At 37.5% G+C, this 16,216-nt stretch overlaps 1 protein-coding gene across 2 annotated transcripts in view; it reads right to left on the bottom strand.

The window, feature by feature from the left end:
• GPC6 (glypican 6) overlaps positions 1 to 16,216 on the bottom strand; it is a 1,189,310-nt gene that overhangs the window by 537,911 nt on the left and 635,183 nt on the right. The window lies entirely within an intron of this gene.

The raw sequence follows: 16,216 nt of genomic DNA on the forward strand, positions 1-16,216 counted from the left end.
CAAAAGGACTTTGTGAGGTTGACTCATAAGGTATCTTTTAAGCCATTCTTGGTTCTGTTTTTGTGTCAGTTACTTTACAGAGGTCATGTGACTTGAGCTGTACTGTTGACCACAAGTCACAACTCGACAGGCAAAATGTCTGAGTGACCATCTTGGTATCTACATCTATGTTCATTAATGGGCCAATTACATTATTAGTTTTAGATAGATAATCTTGCTATCTTTGAAACTGACTGGAAGGTTTTCTTAGTTCTACACACTGAGGAACCTAAATGGATTATTAAGCCTAAAAGTTATATCTGGCTTTATGACCCCGTCTTTCATGAATTCAATGAGATTGTATCATTTCAGAAACTGAGGGTTCAGAAATCATATCATGAGGTCACCAATTTCCCACAGAGGTTCTTTTATGACAGTGAAAGGTAGATTAGAAAGATTGCTGAAGCGTTGCTATAATTTCCCACAAATTACCTTTACTTCTAAGGTCAATGCAGTCATCTTCACCGATAAGAACTATCAGAGAGGTGTTCAATGCAGATACAACATAGCACATAAGATGGAATCGTCTCAAATTTGAAGTCATGAATAATTTCACTGGGTGTAGTCTCTGTGCGCACTCCTTTTTCCATTCTCTAGTCTCTTATTAACTCGAGATAACTGGATTCATAATTGTTAAGAATATTTTTTGAGATGCATACTTAAATCCCAAGCCTCCTCACCAGCTGTCAGGTTGATCACTGCTGACTGTATTTATTTAAGCCAAACTACATGTATTATTGTGTTTGTTATTGACTTCAGCGTTCTCATCTTATTGTCATGTTACAAAATAACATTATAATTATACTTAGTGAGTTAAATGAGTGCATTTAAAGGCAAATAAATTTCAGATTATACATGGTATCCTTTGTGTCCATCCTATTTAAAAATATAACTGCAAAATTCTTAAACATGCTATTTGTGGTGCCTAATCTCTAAACATATATTCCAGTATCTAAAGATTTATACTTACTTGCATTTGGACTCTTCTACTTAAGAAATATGAATTCTTAGTATTCTTGAATTAAAAAGAGAAGGGCAAAATAACATGACAAGGTGCACAAAATGTCATAGGTAATTAACTTAGAATGTGGTTCAGTGATTCAAAAATATTAACATAAGTTCAATTAAAAACATGAATTTCACATTATCAAAATAAAATATAATGTTTAATTAATCATACTTTCTGCCTTCTCAGGTTACATAATAGACTGAGTTGAACTGAAGTTTGAGGATAAAATTTCAATATTCTAAATTTTATCAGTGAAATAAGTATCGGGATAAAATTTTAAGCTACCATATGACTCAATAGTCCCACTCCTGGACACATACCTGGAGAAAACTATAATTCAAAAGAGACACGCACCCCAATATTCATTGCAGCACTATTTACAATAGTCAGGACAGGGAAGCAACCTAAATGTCTATCAACAGAGGAATGGATAAAGAAGATGTGGTACACATATATAACAGAATATCAGTCATAAAAAAAGAACAACATAACAATATTTGCAACAACATGGATAGACTTGGAGATTATCATACTGAGTGAATTAAGTCAGACAAAGAAATACAAATCATATGATATCATATGTAGAATCTAAAGAAAACGAAAGTTACAAATTAACTTATTTACAAAATAGAAGCAGAGTCACATGTAGAAAAGAAACTTATGGCTTCCAGAGGATAATAGGGGGAGGGACAAATTAACAGATTGGGATTGACATATACATACTACTATGTAACAAAGAGATACTTAATAAAAAACATTCTGTATCGCATAGTGAACTCTAGTCAATATTCTTTAATGGCTTACATGGGAAAAGAATTTTAAAAAATAAGAGTAGATCTAAGTATAAAACGATTCACTTTGCTGTACACCTGAAATTAATACAACAAATTAAATCAACTATACGCCAATAAGAATTCTGAAAAACTCAATTATGAGAAATGTACAGAATAGCAATAGAATTCTCCCTCAGATATGGGCAGAGGACTGGTTCTAGGACAATCACTGATACCCAAATCTGTGGATACAAAGTCTCTCATACAGAATAGTGTGCATGCATGTCAAGTTGTCTCAGTTATGTCTGATTCTTTGTGATCCCATGGACTGTATGTAGCCTACCAGACTCCTCTCTCCATGGGATTCTCTAGGCAAAAAATAGCGGAGTGGGTTGCCATTTCCTCCTCTAGGGGATCTTCTCGACCCAGGGATTGAACCCAAGTCTCTTATGCCTTCTGTATTGGCAGGTAGGTTCTTTACCACTAGGTAGTATTTGCATATAACCTCCAATATGCTTTAAATCAAATCCAGATTACTTATAATACCTAACACAATGTAAATAGTTGCCAGTGGGCAACAAATTCAAGTTTTGATTTTTGAAGTTTTCTGGAATTTTTTTTTCTAAATATTTTCAATCCATGACCAGTTGACCCCAATATGTAGAACTCTTTGATTCAGAGGGCTGATTGTCTAGGAACATCAAACTAATCTACAAAAGTCATCACATGCCTGTCCATCAATGTTGAAAGAAGTCAGAAATCACACAGAAATCATGCCATGAAGAAAGGGTGGGTTTCCTTTTTGTATGGGTGGTCTGCTTCTACGTGGTTCTGCTGGCCATCATTCAGAACAAGAGGGTAAGGATCAGAATCTATATGATGCTTCAATACCGCCAAACTCCTCAAGGTCATATACTTTGATATTCTCCAAATGGCTTTTATGCTGAAAGACTTAGGGTGGAATCCAGGATTCCCACTGAAGAAGGCGCCTCAGTAGATTCTCCCTAGCAACAACCAAACTTAGGCAATTCTATCACACCCCCGCTGCTTTTCTAAGCTCTTTATTATTTTCTAATATTAAATTTAGAATTTCTTGCCTTTTCCATAACAGGTTCATTGCCATTCTAGCAGATCTTCAAATTATTCTAACCCCACTCTTTGAAGATCAAAACAAGACCACATTCTGAAAGCCAGAGAAACTATTAGAATGAAATGTGTTAATGCTGATAGTTCTGACCACCTTTGCCCACTTAAAGCCCCAAAACTCTGGCCAAGCCACGATTTTCATTTCAGTTAAAATCAATATTTTATTCATTCTGTACGAATGCATTGACGATTATTTCAACAGCATTTCAATTAAAGTAAGTGTGCAGAAGGCTTCTCCATGTTTTTATAAATTAAAATAATTAAGTAATTGTTTATCTATATTTTCTCATGACTAAAATCCAACTGAACTATGAAATTTGCTGGTTGAATCACTGACAAAAACCTCACCTCTGTGATATATACAAGTGGGTCATACTTATTTCATATCCCTGAAAGAAAGTGATAGTGATTTATACTTGCTATTGTTTTATTTTTAAAAATTCCTATCATATTACAAGACTACTACAGTTCTGGTGGCAACATCAGTGCTATTAAGAGATATTAACCTGGACTATTGATAATTTGTTACATTCTATCAATGAGGAAGCTTAGATGTCTAAAGTATGTTTTAGTTAGGTATGCATACATACATTAGAAATATTAGTACTGAAAAGCAGTTGAGATCAATGTTTCTGTTCAAAGTGAAACTATTATGGAAAATATTTTTTTCCTTAATCACTTTTCTGAACCATTTTGATTCTTTTATTTTCATCCTTCTCCCAGTTTTCTCGCAACTATGGGTTCGCCTGATGTTGTTTGGAATGTCACATGATTGTAGCTTACATCTATGTTATAAATAATACAACCTGGCTCTCTGTGAATAATTAAATACATCAATTAATTATATGTTCACTCGTTAGTTCATTCAACAGATACTTATTAAGCACAGTGTAACTAATAAAGCTAATAAATGTTTTTATGATTATACATACTATACACACAAGATATATATAAAGAGTTATAAAGCACGGGTTGAACTTGAATTGGATTCCTAAACACAAAATCTGTAACAAAATTCATTAAAGTTCTTTGTCAGCCTGAGGCTTTTGTCTGTACCTATGTTCTTGGCACATGGCAGGTGCTCAGTAAATGTTTGTCTTCTAAGAAAAGGTGCAGGTCAATTACTCAAGTAGTGAAAAGCATCCTTTCTAGTTAGGATCATTAGAAAAAAATTGAAATGAAAATATCTCAAAGGAACCTTGACACATAGTTCTAAGGTGAGATATTTCTTCATCTTTTCCCCTCAGAATTTTGTTTTTGATCTCTATCACAGCAGTTGCCTTACTGTATTTTAACTTACTTCTTTATATGCCTATCTCCTATTCTAGAATACATAGAATATTTGTTCTCAATTGTTGCTCATGTCTCATTGAATCTTTATATCCTTAGCATATATGCATTTCTTCAAAATATACATGACAATTGTTCCAGTCATGTTTTAAGTAAATAATCTTGTATCTTTATCCTTAAAGCTCTTATTCTTCAAAGAAAACCATCATAATGTTGATTTTATAGCTTTACTAAAGATTTCACATGCAGGCAGGTACATTCCTTGAAGATTTTTAGAGATATTTTTATGCCAGAAAGAAAAGTATAATCTTACATGGCATTTTAAAATAATCACCATAGTAACATGCTCTCAAAGTTTTCACCCTGCAAGAATTTGCTGCAACTTCATTTACTAATGTAGTTGAAATTTGGAAAGATACTTATTTAAAATATCCACACACACACTTCTACACTTATGCAACTTCAATGTTCAATGTTAATTCAAGTTAAACAGCACTTGACATAAGGTTATCGAAAGCTACCTATTAATTGCATTAATAATTGCATTATTACAATTGCATTTGTTATTACCATAATTACATACTTGCATTATGTGTGTTTGGATTAAAAAGTAGGTGTTGAACTTATATAAGAGCTTATGGATATGTTGAATTTAGGGGGGAAATATGGGAATATTTTATTTATCTCCCACTGTGTGTGTGTGTGTGTGTGTGTGTCAAATTGCTTCAGTCGTATCTGACTCTTTGCGATCCTATGGTCCTATGGACTGTGGCTTGCAGGCTCCTCTGTCCATGGGGACTCTCTAGGTAAGAATACTGGAGTGGATTGTCATGCCTTCCTCCAAGGGATCTCCCTGACCCAGGGATCAAACCCACCTCTCTTATGTCACCTGCACTGGCAAATGGGTTCTTTACCACTAGTGCCACCTTGGAAACCCAGCACCCACTATGCCTTACCATTAATCCATATATTCTGTGATACCAACTGGCTCATTGTTTGGGGCTTCAAAGAATTTAGAAATAAGGAAAGGGAGTGGGCTGATGAGAGCCTACTTCATACCAGGCTAAAAGCTAGACTCTGGGCATCGAGAAATTGAAAAGTCCTTGAAGTGCTTATGGCTTAATGAGGGTAACAGATAGATAAACAGACAATTACACTATAGCCCATTAACCATGTTGGCAGAGTGTAAACTGACAGAGTCATTCTGCAGGGCTATTTGGCAATGTAAAAGCTGTAAAAACTTGCCTACCCTTTGATCCAGCAAGCCTCCATCTAGACATCTGGTCATTTATCTCTGGGGGCTTGGTTGCCTTGCTCTGCTTTTCCTATAGTTTTATTACGATCATGATTACTTTGCTATCATGCCCAAAGTTGTCAGGTTTGGAAACAGAGAAGTGCAGGTTGAGCTGAGAGGACCAGAGAGAGAGGAGATGATGCTGTAGTAATATTGAGAAGCTTAGACGATTCTTTGGGGAATTTGAATTTTATTTAAGGAGGGAAAAGAAACAATGGGAGATGAAAGACAGTGAAGAGACAAGATGTGGATACAGGGGACGTTTCACAGGAGTTTGCATACACTGAGCTACATGACAAGAAATGAAGTGCCACTCCCTACAAGCCTGTGAAGCCCTTCTCACACATGTCATTTCACTCTATGTGGCCACAGAGAATTGGCTTCCTTGTTCCACACCAGCTGAGCCACACATTGATCTGTGTTTGATAGGCAGACCTCTTCAGCCTACCATCTTTATGCCTGCCTTAGAAATCTGACCTTATGTATGCACGTTAGTCATTCAGTCATGTTTGACTCTTTGTGACACCATGGACTGTAGCCCACCAGGCTCCTCTGTCCATGGACTTCTCCAGGTAAGAATACTGGAGTGGGTTGCACTCCCATCTCCAGGGGATCTTCTAGGCCCGGGGATCGAATCCAGGTCTCCTGCACCGTAGGCATATTTTTCAACATTTGAGTCACCAGAGGAGCCCTAATTTGATCTTAAGTGATCTTAACACCATTTAAGTTGTGGTTACTAGCCTCCAACATAATTAAAATGTTTTGTTACCAGCACACCTATATAAGAAACACATGCTAAGAAACAAGCCAAAGACATTATTCTTTAAATTCTGTTAATGTTTAGGTCATAAAATCCTCTGTCCATCATTAACTGTGAAAATCCATTTATCCAAAGAAATAGTATGTTTAAATTGCTTTCTAGGATTCTGGCAATAACTTAATAACACAGAGAATTGAAAGCCCAAAGGGAAACAGAGACTACGCGAGCAGGCCATGCACACCAGCTTCACTCACACCCCATTTGGACCTTCCAGGTAGGGAAAAGGAGCTGGCATCACAACTGGGATTAAATTCAAGGATGCTCCAGGGCTCTCAAGGCAGTGGCTGATAAGCAAGAGCACTGAACGATAAACAGCACTGAATCACAGTAGGTTTGCTATACTCAGAACTAACAAATGGATAATTTGTGATTAGATAACATTGAATTTTGATACTGTTTTGATTTCTTCTTCTTTCTTGAAATTCCTTCTTCTGCTTGAAAAGTACATATCAGTTCAGTTCAGTTGTTCAGTCTCGTCCAACTCTTTGAAACCCCATGGACTGTAGCACGCCAGACTTCCCTGTCCATCCCCAACACCCGGGGCTTGCTCAACCTCATGTCCAGTGAGTTGGTGATGCCATTCAACCATTTCAACCTCTGTCGTCCCTTTCTCCTCCTGCCTTCAATCCTTCCCAGCATCAGGGTCTTTCCCAATGAATCAGTTCTTCAAATCAGGTGGCTAAAGTATTGGGGCTTCAGTCCTGCCAATTAATATTTAGGATTGATTTCCTTTAGGATTGACTGGTTTGATATCCTTGCAATCTAAGGGACTTTCAAGAGTCTTCTCCAACACTGCAGTTCAAAAACATCAATTTTTCAGCTCACAGTTTTCTTTATGATCCAACTCTCACATCCATATGTGACTACTGGAAAAAACCAAAGCTTTGACTAGATGGATCTTTGTCAGCAAAGTAATGTCTCTGCTTTTTCATATGTTATCCAGGTTTGTCATAGCTTTTCTTCCAAGGAGCAAGCATCTTTTAATTTCATGGTGCTGTCACCATCTGCAGTGATTTTGAAGCCCAAGAAAATAAAGTCTGTCACCGTTTCCATTGTTTCCCCATCTATTTTCCATGAAGAGATGGGACCAGATGCCATGATCTTAGTTTTTGAACGTTGAGTTTTAAACCAAATTTTTCACCCTCCTCTTTCACTTTCATCAAGTGCACATATTTCTAGTCTTTGCCAATTCCTTTTGACTATTCTTCCGATTCTGACTTTTAAGAGACCCTTATTTCTTCTCCTCCCTGGTCTTGTTTTCATGTTTCTTCTCTCTCTTTCTTGACAATTGTTTTTGCTTTTCTGAACTCTTCCTCTTCTAAATGCATTTTCTCCCAAGATGACATCCCTTCACCTCTTCTCTTCAATCTCTCTTTTCCTTCTTTCTGCAAACTTATTCATCCCACAGATCTCATCATCACCACCTATACTGAGACAAATATAAAATTTTTCCTTTCAGCACCAACACTCTCCCAAAGATAAACTCTCACATTTCCACCTTCCTCCTGGATAACTTGAAAACTTACTGCTTCTCAAGCCAAATTTATAACGTTCCACATGACATCACCTCCACCTTCTGATTCCTTTATTTGTCAGTGCAACACAGTTGTTCAAGTCACCCAGACTCATCCATGAGTGTTACCACCTCTCGGCCACTCTATCTCTACCAGTGCAGGCCACTATCAGGATTCTATCACAGAGGACCAAGCAACAGAGAGGGTAACATCTCCACCCACTACCACACACCCTACATTTACAACTCTTCTCAGAAACAGAATGAGCACTCTCAGTCATTCCATAAAATGGATCTTTATTTTGGTGTTACTTATTTATCACTAATAATCATTAAAGATAAATTAAATTAAGGGTGCATTTGTTGGAAATAGAAACTAAAAAGTTGGATTCCTTAACACAGATTTCAGGGATTTATGTCTATCGTATACTAATCTGGGAAGCTAAAAAATAATAAAACATCTTTTTTAGTACTTTAAAATGTATTTGTATATTTATTGCTTTACAATGCTGTGTTAGTTTCTTATGGAAAGTCAGCTATATGTGTATATATACATATACATGTATTTATACATATAAAATGAATGAGTTATACTCCCTTTTTTGTGGATTTCCTTTCCATTTAGGTCACCACAGAGTACTGAGACTATGCAGTATGTTCTCATCAGTAATCAATTATACACATGCTATCAATAGTGTGTATATGTCAATCCCAATATCTTGGGTAAACTTCATAACTTCTTAGAAATAGCAATTTGAAAGCTGGATACATCTGAAAATTATGTAAGATTTTTCTCTATTTTATGTATGTGCATTTGATTTTCTCGCTAAAAAGTCTATTGTAAAATTTCAATGGATTTATAAAGAAAGCCCCCAAATACCTGCAGATCAGAAGTTATAATCTAGGTTATGTGCCTCTTTCTTTGTGTTTCAGCTTCTGAAAGTTCACCTATAGAATTTTCCATTTCATATTATAACATTTAAGGGTTAAAATAGGCACTAGCTATACCATATGTACTAGTATAATTATTTTTCTTGTTATTAAATCTATCAGTAATTTTACCTTAAATGCAAGTGCTAATAATATATTCTATCCATAGCTGACTTACTTAGTTTATGTGATATATTTCCCATGCATATAGGAACAAAATTAGGCAATGCTAGTTACATTTCCTTGGAGAAGGCAATGGCAACCCACTCCAGTACTCTTGACTGGAAAATCCCATGGATGGAGGAGCCTGGTGGGCTACATACAGTTCATGGGGTTGCTAAGAGTCGGACACAACTGAGCAACTTCACTTTCACTTTTCACTTTCATGCATTGGAGAAGGAAATGGCAACCCACTCCAGTGTTCTTGCCTGGAGAATCCCAGGGACGGCGGAGCCTGGTGGGCTGCCGTCTATGGGGTTGCACAGAGTCGGACACGATTGAAGCGACTTAGCAGCAGCAGCAGCAGTTACATTTCCTATAGAAACATAGACATATTCCAGCATTTTGTCATGTTAAAGATGGAATGGCATCGCCTTCACTCTAAGAATAAGGTTTACAGCAATTCTCCAATCTGCCAACAATTTAGACTACCTTGGAATGAGCTCTAGTGGAGCTAGGAACTAGGATTCAGACATGCCTGACCTGAATTCTGGGGGCTCATGTTTCCTGGCAACGTGTTCAGAGAAGATGAACCTCTAACAAGATGGGGCAATAGGAAATGAGTCCTTTATTGTGACATTCAGTATGAGAGTAAAGAGATTGTGATTTTGACTAAATAAACACCCTAAACATTAAAAAAAAAGAGGGAAAAGAAAACCCCCACATTTCCTTCTTAGATAATTCTATAAGAAAGGATTCCTTTTCTTTTAAGGCAGAAATGGGAAAGACATTAGTTGGACTGAAATGAAAGAAATATTTTGCAATTACCTTTGAATATCTATCAGATTCTAAGAGTAATATAAGAATACTAAAAAGAAATCTTTAGATAGAAAAGAGGTTAAGAGAAGTACGAATTAATCCATTCTGAACCTCTCATTTTTAGGCAACAAAAAAGCACTTACTGAGTGTCCTCTAAAAGCCAGTCATATGTCCTTCACCCGGAGAGATAATGGATTAGTGTCCTTCACCTAGAATGTCATACACAGTGATGGATGTACTTGTAGAAAAGAAGCTAACTTCAAATGCTATCTTCTTTAGCTTTATTATTTGCTATAAGACAGCTAGTATTACTTGCTTAAGAGTTTCTTAGGACAAATGGGAGCCTCTTGCCAGGTGCTGATATCAAGGTTGCAGTCATTTTTTTTCTGCAAAAAACACGGCTCTTCTAAAAATTAACAACATAATTAATTCTCTATTCTTCAGTTGTAAGCAATTCACAAAAGAGTACAAATAAGTACTTCTTAAAGAAAAACCTACAAATATACCTATTCCTGCAGCAACTCTTACTATTCCCAGCAGCAGGAAGTTGTTGTGTGATTTCTGGGGCCCCTATAAGCAGCACTTCCATGCTGACACTTATCCCTGGCTGGGCTCCACAACTGGTGGGCTCTTGCCCTGGGCACCTCAATCCGGCAGCTAGCTTTGGTATTCAATTCATTGTAATTAAGCCTGAGCCTTGTTGGAAAGATGCTATTAATTTTGACACAAGCCTTCCTCGGGAGACCCATTCAGTTCTTCCATTGAGTCTCTCTCTAGGGCACGGACTGGTCCTCTGTTTCCTCAGCTCATCTCTTTCTCCAGGACTGTGAGTTTGGTGGGTTCCCCAAATGGCCCTGTTACTAGCAGGAGGCAGGTGATTAGCTTGAATATCACTCCCATGCCACATACTTCACTTGCTGGGCATCCTCCAGGTGTCATGGACTCTGCTAACTGCTCTCTCTGTTATCTCACTCACGCTACACATATTTATTAAAAGACCATGTGTGCCAGGCACTTCTCAGAACAAAAACACAGTATCCCTCACGACACACACGCTCTTTCGTCAGTGCCCTGGGCTAAAGGGTCATTAAAAGAGGCAGGCTGGTGGAGTCTACACCGATTGTAATTGTACACATTTTCTTAATTATTTGAATCGACCCCATGATGTATTGGGTCTATAACTGAGACAACATAAAGTTCTTCTAAAAAAAAATCACTAAGAAGATTGTGATGGGTATCACAATCAAATCTAATCTCAACAGCCTAGTGAAAACTTCTTGCTGAGATTCCTGTAAAAAGAATTGACTAAGAGAAGCTTTGCTTCAGGGGGATAAACAGAAGTGGGCTGGATGTAGAAAAGAGAAAAAGGAGAAAGGAGATGGCAGATCCGGATAGTTTTGCAGAATAATCTTGGGACACGGGTCCAATGTACTAAGTATACAATATATACTAATGTATGTATCTGGGTACATACTTGAAGGCAACTCACCAAATTTGAAATCTTTACTTTATTCTGATGTGTTCTGGAATACTTACCATGGTAAAAAACCAAAGCTACTAATTAAGCCAATTTATCAATTAACTCATTTATTCTTTATTACTGTTTCAAGAACTTACTAAAGATTAGTCTGTAATTAAATGACAGACATACAGTGGTAATAATTGAGACCAAAATCTCTGCCCTCTGGAACATGTGTATGGTGGGGGTGGGGTGGGGAGGGAAATAACACTAAAATAAGCACAAACTTAAATGTGATGGTTTTAGATAATGACAAGTCCTAAGGGGAAAGATAAAACGGATGGTGATGGGATGTGACTCAGATGAGGTCATGTCAGAGGGTGTCTCTGAGTTGATACACCAGGAAGCACCAGGCATAGGGGAGGTCTGGAAGAGAGGGTGGGGGAATTATTCCAGGCGGGGAGGATGGTAACTGTAAAAAGCTTCCTGAATGGCTCAGCGGGTAAAGAATCTGCCTGCAATGCAGGAGACACAAAAGACACCGGTTTGATCAGGAAGATCCCCTGGAGAAGGAAGTGGCAACACACTCCGGTATTCTTGCCATGGAGAATCCCATGGACAGCGGAGCCTGGCGGATTACAGTCTATGGAGATGCAAAGAGTCAAACAGGGCTGAGCAACTGAGAACACAGCAAGACTCGGTGTGTTCAAGGCACCTGGAGGAGGCTAACCTGACAAGAGAGAATCACCACCAGTGAAGGTGGAGAGTTGCCTGTGACTCAGTCAGCAGGATGGCTCTCCCTGGTGGGACACGTGAATGTTCTACCGGCAACAAGAGGCCATGAGATGGAACAACATGATCTGATGCAAACGTTACAGTCCGGCTCTGCATCATGTATCACCAAGAGCAAAAGGGATGCAGAAGACCACTTAGGAGCCTCCAGAAAAAACACCGCATCGAACAGACCTTCATTATAACTGAGTCAGGACCATTTTGGACTCCTGATTTCCAGAACTATAAGAGAAGAGATGTGTTGCTTTAAACCACAATATCTGTGGAAGCAACTTGTTACAGCAGCAGTTGAAAACTAATACATTTGTGTATAAGACTAAATGGTGTAGAAAAAAACTGTTCTTTACTGTAAAGCTTCTGTGCTTAACTACAAAAACATATCTACCCTTTGATTATCTGTTGTATCAGAGTTTGAAACACACTAAAAAAACTGAGAAAAATCCATTTGACTATTTCTCCTCAAGTGTTTTTCACAAGCAAGTTTTAACTTCCCAACGCATTTTCTTCTCACATAACTTCAAAACATCTTCAGGAAACATCAGGGTACTATTGAAATTTTCTCAATGACAAACAATCTCTTTTGATATTTCAAAAAAAGTTCTCATGTAAATAATGTCAGAGATTTGAAAAATAGCATTGAGCACTTGTATTTGATTCAAAGTTCATAAATTTGAATACATGAATTCATATAAATTAGCAATCAGCCTGAAAATCTGTTTTATTTATTTCTTTCCTTGCTTCTTATCTGGAAAATAGGAACTGCATTAATCAAAAAATAAATGCAGTGAAAATGAAATGCAAAAATCATCTTCATTAATACACTTAGGATAAGATTTCAAGTACACAAGTAAAAAAGAAAGCTAATTTGAATCTCTGTCACCATATTTTGTTCTACTGCTTTTCCTCACTCCAAAAGATCCTCATTTAGAAAGACAGGGAATAATACCTTAGTTCCTCATATCAGTGAAACTGGCTTACGATAATAAGTGAAAATAGTGATTTCTACTGGACAGAAATGTTATAACACCCGACTTCCAATCTGTTTTGATACGTGAAAACCTTTAGAAAAGGGGCAAAATGTGTCTGACATCAAAATTCACTCCACAGTGAAGTGTTATCATGAACTTCTGGTGTGATGTTTAGTCTGGTGTTACACAAAGATTGAGGAAAAAGACGATTAGCACAGATCAAATGGGTTATTTTAAGGACAACTGATTATCATCATATATGAAGTCATAATAGTTTAATAAACTAGAACTCTAATATTGTGATCTGTGTTTATTACCATAAAGTGGGAAGGGAAATATGATTAATATGTTTGGCTCAGAACTCGGAGCTTTACCAACGGTATCTTATTTAATCCTCACCACACACCCTGGAGAGAGTGTCTGTAACCACAACACTATTATAATGGAAAAATCTAGAGTTCTGTGTATTTAAGTAACTTACCAAAGGTCAGACAACTTAGTAGTGACAAAGTCAGGATTCAAAAAGAATGCAGATTTAGAGTCTGATACTAAAGTATATCTCCTCTAACACACTTTGGGCCTCCCATTTGATCCTGCCTCCTCCTCATTTTAGAGATATTGTGTAGAGCTGCTACAGTGATTAGTGATGTCATGCAAAACCTGGTCTCAGAGGAGTGACAAAGAAGTTTCATCATCTCGCTTTTGCTTAGAAAGAAACAGATAATTAGGATTAGGATTAAGAAATTTTAAAGTAATTTAATAGAAGTCAGTATATAGAGTCCATAAAAATACCTGTAAGAGTCTTTATATTTTTCCACATAAAACAGTACTGACACTTAATAAACATGAAATTAATATCACTGCAGGAAATCAATATACCTGTATTTGAAACGTACACGTTTTTTATCTTACCACACACACACACATATGTACACATATACATATGTACACACACACAGTTGTGGCTGCACATCTCTGGGAGTTTTAAAATGTAGCTGCACAATCTTTGACATGATGCCATAAAAAAGTGGGGACTGATTTCTGTCCCTTAAATTGGGCTGACTACTATCACTTGGTTATGATGAATAAAAAATGTCAGAAGTGACACTCTTTCTCTCCAGTGCTAGTTTAGAAAATGTCATGGAGCTTCTGCCTGGCTCTCTCTTGGGATCCTCCCCCTGGAATGAGGCATCATGTTGTGTGAAAACCCAGACCACACGGAGGTCTTATGCCAACAGATCCAGCCAAAGTCCCAGTCAGCTACCAGTACCACCAACCACTAGATGTGTGACTGTCTGAGCTTCAGATGATTCCAGCAAAATTCCCTCCAGCTGCCCCAGCTGGAAAAACTGAGTGAAGGAGAGCCCAGCTGCTCCTGTGAACCCTGCTCAAATATTAGATTCAAGAGCAAAGCAGATATCATTATTGTTGAATTTAGTAAGTGTATTAGTTTGCTAATACTTATAACTGTTTTGGTCATGATCTTCCATAACAAAGTAACATAGACCAGGTGGTTAAACAACAGAAATTTGTTTTCTCACAGTTTTGGAGGCTAGAAGTTCAAGATTAAGTTGTCAGTTGGGGAATACATGTAAATCCATGGCTAATTCATTTCAATGTATGACAAAAACTACTGTAATGATGTAAAGTAATTAGCCTCCAACTAATAAAAATAAATGAAAAAAAAAAAGATTAAGTTGTCAGCAGGGTTCATTCCATTCTGAGACTTCTCTCTCTGACATGTAGATGTCATCTTCTCCCTGTGTGTTCACATTGTCTTTCTTCTGTGTGTGTGTGTGAGTTCTAATCTGTTCTTATAAGCACACCAGTTACATCACATGGGGCCCACCCATTTTTACCTAATAACCATTCTAAAAGCCCCACCCAGAAATACAATCACATTCTGAGCTACTGGGGGTTAGGGTTTCAACATATGAGGTTTTAGAGGACACAATTCAGCCTCTAACTTTATTATGCAGAAATGGGGTTTCCCTGGTGGCTTAGACAGTAAAGAATCTACCTGCAGTGCAGGAGACCCAGGTTTGAGCCTTGGGTCGGCTTCTCCCCCTGGAGAAGGGAATGGCAACCCACTCCAGTACTCTTGCCTGGAGAGTCCCATGAACAGAGGAGCCTGGTGGACAACAGTCCATGGGGTTGCAAAGAGCTGGACACAACTGAGCGACTAACATTATGCAGAAATACATAACTAGAATAACAATCAAAGTATTTTGTAACAAAAACTAGCCAAATTTGTATTCTCCAAGCATAATTTACATAGGAAATATATTACTGTTGAAAAAATAGTAGTGCTATTTAGCAGGACCAGATGTCCTAATCAAAATAACCACAGCAAGAAGGACGATGAGAGCCTTCATTTATGGAGACATGTCTATAAACGAAATCATTTACTAAGTCCTAGGCACAAAAGATCTCATTCAGTATTTACAACAACCTAAGAAGAAAGCATTATCATCCTTGGGTTATCATCAGAACATCCAAGGCTAGATGAAGGGGAAAGGAAATGAAGAGGAAAATGAAGACAGTGGTGGCTAAGAAGCTTATAGGTCAGGATGCTTCACTTGTGAGGCAGGTATGAATTCAAATCCTAGTTCTTGCAAACCATCTTGAGAAACATCAAGATATTTCTCCATCATATCATGTAAGTGACTTGCCCAAGGTCACACAGGGAAGATTGAGCTGATCTGAAAACTTGTACCTCCTGCCTTGGGGGTACTGCGTTGGCTCATTACATTGGCATTGTTATCTTTTAAAAATATTCTTTTAAACCCAGCTGTAGAAGATACCAAGCAAAGTTTTTTTTTTTTTCCATTTATTTTTATTAGTTGGAGGCTAATTACTTTGCATCATTACAGTAGTTTTTGTCATACATTGAAATGAATTAGCCATGGATTTACATGTATTCCCCATCCCGGTCCCCCCTCCCACCTCCCTCTCCACCCGATCCCTCTGCAAAGTTTTTATACTCATCCATCTCCTTTATTCCTCTAGTGCACTGAAAAATTTTGAAACCCGTTGAAAGGAATGTGATTTGCAACAGTGCGACAATAGGTATAAAGAAAATACTCCTCAGTTAAAACACATGCTGGGGAAATTACTGACCCCCCACCCTTTAAAATTGCCCTCTACAGGAAAATTTTTACCTGCTGGGACTTTCCATGGATGCATGTTAAATGTCTGAGAAATT

This window comes from Odocoileus virginianus, chromosome 8 (genome assembly GCF_023699985.2).
Source record: "Odocoileus virginianus isolate 20LAN1187 ecotype Illinois chromosome 8, Ovbor_1.2, whole genome shotgun sequence".
NCBI lineage: Eukaryota > Metazoa > Chordata > Mammalia > Artiodactyla > Cervidae > Odocoileus > Odocoileus virginianus.